The sequence below is a fragment of the Rutidosis leptorrhynchoides genome, chromosome 11 (assembly GCF_046630445.1).
Source record: "Rutidosis leptorrhynchoides isolate AG116_Rl617_1_P2 chromosome 11, CSIRO_AGI_Rlap_v1, whole genome shotgun sequence".
Classification (NCBI taxonomy): Eukaryota; Viridiplantae; Streptophyta; class Magnoliopsida; order Asterales; family Asteraceae; genus Rutidosis; species Rutidosis leptorrhynchoides.
Genome location: NC_092343.1, coordinates 222,258,801 through 222,265,531, shown reverse-complemented (window position 1 = coordinate 222,265,531; position 6,731 = coordinate 222,258,801).

The window sequence follows — 6,731 nt, the reverse complement described above, 5'->3', positions numbered from 1 at the left end:
TTCCTTATGAACTACCATATTTCAGAATAGCGAAGGAAAGATTCAAGGCACAATACTTGGGAAATATCTGAACCCAATATGTATCTCAGGTCAGAGGATACAATGATATTCGCCTTTACTCAAGATTACATGTGATCAACCACAAAGGCTCCATTTAGCAAATCTTGAGGGCGGGTCTTCCAATATTTGTTTCCCACAAATATCTATGAACCTTGGTTGCAACCTTGCCCCACATTCAACCTATGAATGTATACCAATCCGAGTTCATAATAGTCTAAACCTCACACTTGTTCCCACAAATGTGATCGACTACGGAAATTTAGAATAATTGCTTATTCAAGGATGAAATATGCAAAATAGGAACATAACTCAAATAAATTAACACCATAGTTATATTAATGAGTTTGAATAATTTCGTTCCGGTACAATACTTAAAACAGATCATGACCAATCACTAGAATATCGAAGCCCTAATGCACAAACATGTCCTGCATGTTTTGATCCATGTAAGAGCTTCGTGAGAGGATCCGCTATATTAAGATCTGTGTGAACTTTGCGAATACATATCTTTCCCTTTTCAACTTCATCCCTTATGTAGTTGAATCTACGCTCAATGTGACGGTTCTTTTGATGAGCACGAGGTTCCTTGATTTGAGCAATCGCACCCTCGTTGTCACAAAAGATCTCAAGAGGGTCCTGAATGGAAGGGACTACTCCTAAGTCGTCGATGAATTTCTTCATCCATGCAGCTTCCTGAGCTGCTAATGATGCGGCGATGTACTCCGACTCTGTAGTGGATAGAGCAACAACATCCTGTTTTGAACTCTTCCAAGAGACCGCACCTCCATTTAATGTGAAGACATAACCGGATTGTGATCGAGAATCATCACGATCAGTTTGGAAACTCGCATCCACGTAACCTTTTACAGCGAGTTCCTCCTCACCAGACCCATATATCAGAAACATATCCTTAGTCCTCCTAAGGTATTTCAATATACTTTTAACAGCAATCCAATGACTGTTTCCTGGGTTATTCTGGTATCTACTTGTCAGGCTAAGAGCGCATGACACATCCGGTCTAGTGCATATCATTGCATACATGATTGACCCAATGGCAGAAGCATATGGGACTTTCTTCATTCTCTCCTGTTCATCTTTCCTGGTGGGGCACTGAGATGAACTGAGAAGTGTTCCCTTTTGAATAGGTACCAAACCTTTCTTAGAGTTCTCCATCTTGAACCTTTTCAAGATCTTTTCAATGTATGCACTTTGATTTAAACCTATCAGTTTCTTGGATCTATCCCTGTAGATCCCAATCCCCAAAACGTATTGTGCTTCTCCAAGATCCTTAATGGAGAAGCATTTGCTTAACCAAGTTTTAACACCTTGCATTGCCGGAATATCATTTCCAAATAACAATATATCATCCACATATAGCACAAGGAACATGATAGTGCTCCCACTAGCTTTCTTGTATACACAAGCTTCATCACCATTTTTAATGAAGCCAAATTTCTTGGCCTCCTCATTAAAACGATGATTCCACATTCTAGATGCTTGTTTCAATCCGTAGATTGACTTCTTTAACTTGCATACCTTTTTAGGATATTTCGGATCAACAAAACCCTCAGGCTGAACCATATAGACATCTTCCTCAAGATGTCCATTTAGGAAAGCGGTCTTGACATCCATTTGCCATATTTCATAATCATAATGAGCAGCAATGGCAAGTAATATCCTAATATACTTTAGCATTGCCACAGGCGAAAAAGTTTCATCATAGTCAACCCCTTGAGTTTGAGTGAAACCTTTTGCTACAAGTCTAGCTTTATATGTATCCAAGTTTCCATGTATGTCGGTTTTCATTTTGAAAAGCCATTTACAATCAACTAGCCTTGAGCCAGCAGGTTGTGTAACAAGTTCCCAAACTTGGTTGTCATACATGGATTGCATCTCAGCGTTCATGGCTTCCTGCCATTTATCTTTATCAATCCTTGATAAAGCATCTTGGTAGTTTATTGGTTCATCCAAATCAACCACATAGCAACCATCCATGAGAAACCCATATCTCTCAGGAGGATTACTAATCCTACCAGATCTGCGAACGTCTTGTGTATTTTGATCATCCATTTGATCATTCTCAACATTTTCATGTTGAGTGCTAGTGTCAACCAATTGTGTATCATCTACTTGATCTTGAACCTCCTCAAGATCTATCTTCCTTTCACTATTTCCTTCCATTAGGAACTTAGTTTCAAGGAATTCCGCCTTCCGAGCAACAAATACATTCTGCTCGGATGGATCGTAGAAATAATATCCCATATCATTCTTGGGATATCCTATGAAGATACACTTCGTGGATCGAGCATTCAACTTATTAGGGACGTAACGCTTAGGGTAAGCTTCACATCCCCATACCTTTAAGTATGATAGAGATGGAGGTTTTCCAAACCACATCTCATGAGGTGTTCGTTCCACTTTCTTAGTTGGGGCCATATTTAAAATACGAGCCGCGGAGCATAGACAATAACCCCAAAATGATAGAGGTAACGAGCTTCTAGCCATCATAGATCGAACCATATCCATTAGGGTTCGGTTCCTCCTTTCAGACACTCCATTAAGTTGGGGTGTTCCTGGTGGAGTAAGTTGTGAGATAATCCCACAACTCCTAAGATGATCTTGGAAAGCATCGCTTAGGTATTCACCTCCTCTATCGGTACGAAGTACCTTGATTGTCTTATTGAGTTGATTTTGTACTTCGTTTTGATATTCTTTGAATGCTTCAAAAGTTTCATCCTTATGTCTTAACAAGTAGACATATCCGAAACGACTGAAGTCATCAATGAAAGTAACAAAGTATCTTTCACCATTCCTAGTCATGGGCTTAAAGGGTCCACACACATCCGAATGTATTAATCCCAATAAATCTTTAGCCCTTTCATAGGTCCCTTTGAAAGGTGCTTTAGTCATCTTGCCTTGTAAACAAGATTCACATACATCAAACGAATCCATTTCATTTGATTTCAAAAGTCCATTCTTTTGAAGTGTATGCATACGATTCTTGTTTATGTGACCAAGGCGACAATGCCATAAGTAGGAATCACTCAAATCCCTTTTGAGTTTCTTGGTGCTAGTATGGTATATTGAGCTACTAGATGATGTGTCATCATGAACCAATTCATAAATTCCATTTGAAGGCGAAGCCTTGAAATAGAATACCTTATCTAAATAAATATGGATATCATCATTAACAAAATTAAGATTAAAACCACATTGTTTCAAACGGGAAATTGAAATAATGTTTCGACATAAGTCGGGTGCATACAAAACATTGTTCAAAATAAGTTCCAAACCACTTGGAAGTTTCAATACAAAGTCTCCTTGAGCCTTTACTTGCACCTTGGCTCCATTTCCCATAAAGAGACTTGATGTTCCCGCTTGTTTGTTACTTCGTTTGAACCCCTGCAAAGAATTGCAAATATGAGTTCCACATCCCGTGTCTAATACCCATGTATTAGAAGAAGTAATATTAAGCTCAATATATACCATATATATATTACCTGAGGTTTGCCCTGCATCCCTCTTGTCCTTCAACTCCTTAAGATAGACCGGGCAATTTCGCTTCCAGTGACCCATTTCACCGCAACCGAAACACGGGTCTTCTTTGGGGTTTGCCTTCTCGGCTACCTTTTGCTTCTTAGCCTTGTTGATGGTCGGGGTAACCATCTTCCCTTTCCCTTTGCCTTGATAGGCGGGTCCTTTTCTCTTAGCCACCTTTGGCTTAGAGGTCTTACCTTTGAATCCACCTTGATCGATTGCTAACACGGGTAAAGCCCTTTTACCCATGCTAGTTTCCGCCGTTCTAAGCATACCGTGAAGCTCACCTATGCTCTTATCCATCCCATTCATATTGTAATTAATTATAAATTGATCAAACCTTTTTGATAGGGAGTTAAGGATAAGATCGGTGGCTAACTCATTTGATATGTTTAGGTTAAGACGGTTAGCACGATCAATAAGGCTCTTCATTTTGAGGACATAAGAGGAGACGGATTGGGTGTCATCCATACGACATGCATGTAGCGCTCGAACCGTTTCGAAGCGCTCGACACGTGCTTGTTGAAGGAACATCTCCTTCAATTGCGTTATCATGTCATATGCACTATGATGTTCGAAATCCTTTTGGAGTTCGGGTATCATAGTCCCAAGCATTAGGCAACCAACTTGCACCGAATCGGCACAATATTTGTCATAGTAAGCCATGCCCTCTACATCTTCTTCGTCCGGTTGGTCGGGAATAGGGTCTTCCAACACATACGCTTTATCCTGAAGTTTGAGGACAATTCTAAGATTACGGAACCAATCCATAAAGTTCGTATGGTTGAGTTTGTCTTTCTCGAGGAGAGACCTTAATGATAGGTTGTTCATGTTAATAGGTGCGTTAGGAATGTTGTTGTTGTTATTGGCGGCCATCTACAAAATTTAACAAAGTTCATTTAAGTATCGATTTTAAATTTAATAAACAATACCCTTTTATATTTTAATTGACTTATTAAATATTAGAATCCAACGGTAAACCAAATTTCGGTTAGGTGACCTTTATCCCGTCATTTGATTTAGCTAGGTAGTCATTATATGACAATTGCAATCCTTTTGCAACTTCTAAGTTATGGGATCATGCAATCCTTTTGCATGGCATATTTATCCCATCAACGCCTATTTGTTCATCATGCTTCGGTGACCCTAAGTTCATGATTCCCAAATCAAGTCGTCCTACTTATGAAAACATGTAAAATTAACATACAAGTGGTTAGGTGACCTTTATCCCACAAGTGTGCGAATTTTACCTTAAGCATATTAGCTAGTTCATAATGGTTAGGTGACCTTTATCCCATTATGAGTTCACTACTATGTTCAAGTGTTCCCACAAAAGGATGGCGTTTAACTTGTTTACCTTGTATTTTGTAAAGGGATTTTAAGTTTTCATAAATTCTAGTTTAAGAAAACATTTTGCTATACACCAACATGCATTTAGTGTATGGTACTTATGAAATCCATTTTCATGTCATGTAATAATGCCAATTTTATTACCTTGATATAAACCATTTTATATGTTTATTCACTTCTTGTTCTTAATAACCATTTGTTAACGTCTTTTTGCCATTTCAATTTAACCAATTAAATTGTAGTTTTGCATGTGTTAATAATGTTAAATTTAACCAATTAAATTGTCATTTTAGTTTGTTGTTAACTTGTGTGATTAACTTGTAGCATACAAACATACAATCCACAATCATACAATAAACAACCAAGCATGCAAAACAACATGTTCACAATCAAGCCTTTTGGTAAGTATTTTGTTTAGCCGTAAACAAAATGCCACCGGGTAAGGGGTAATTACACAAAGTAGGAGATTTTAAATCTCCCACTTAATCTTGCATCCAAATGCTTCTTCTTGTGTTCTTCAAGTCTTCATCATCTTCATCATTTTACAAAATATATCCTAATACATTTTGTCTAGAAAATGAAAATACAACCTAATCTATTTTACATACCAAATATAAAATAAATTACATAACCAAAATAATATTATTACAAACCAATTGAATAAATATTATTACAAACCATAAGAATGAATTAAATCAACCAAACATACATGCAACCATACACAAGGTCAAGGCTAAGATTGTGAACAACATGCAACCAAAATTTGACCAAAATGGAAGACCCAAAAACCCATTTTGGGTCCCAAAATTTCGGCCAAAAAAGCTAACCCACCCAAATCCATCAATTTTGCATTCTACTTTCATGCATGTTAATAAAATGCAAAGTTGGTGGGTTTTAAAGACATATATAAGAAGCATATTTCATAGACTTCGGCTCTAGATACCATTGATGGAATTCGATATGACAACAAGTTCAAAATGTTTATATAATCACAAAACCATTTTATGAGTGTTAAGACAAGCGGAAGCATTATTTCATATATGAACAAATGTATATGTTAAACCGTTTTACTTGAATTCCATATTGTTATCAAGTCTTGAAATAATACTTACAAATAAGAACAAGAAGAGAATATTCATACCTCCTCAAGCTTGTTGAGGGTTGTTAACAAGGTTGCAAGATGATGAAGAAGATGATGCAAAATGAGCTTCTAACTTGAAGCCTCAAGCAAGTAATACCCCAAGCCTTTAACACCAAACCTTTGTACTTTGGTTAGGATTTATTAACACTTGAAATGAGCTTCAAAATCAAATTTTAGAAACCCTTTAGACCTTCCAAAAGGCCACGGCCAGGCTGCTGCAGAATGGACTCATTGTGCAGTTTTTTTTGAAGTGTATTTGATGTATTTGCATCTCATTGTGGTCTCCAACATCCCTTGGTACTTATGCCACATGAATATTGAAGTAACCACTCCCATGGCTAGTCAAATGCATGCTTGGATGGACTCCAAGGCCACTTATATTTTTATAAGATGCTTTTATAAAACTAGACAATTTAATAGAACTAGTTTTATATAATACATTTTATAAACTTGTGCAAATATTTGTTATGTATACATTTTATATAAAACCATATTTATAAAATGTAATATAACATTATTAATTATTTAACCTATAAATAATTAAGTATAAATTATTCCATAATTTATATACACATCAAGTAACATGTCAGAAAACCATTTTTCTTAAGGTTCAAGTGTCGCGTATTTAATCAATGATCCAATC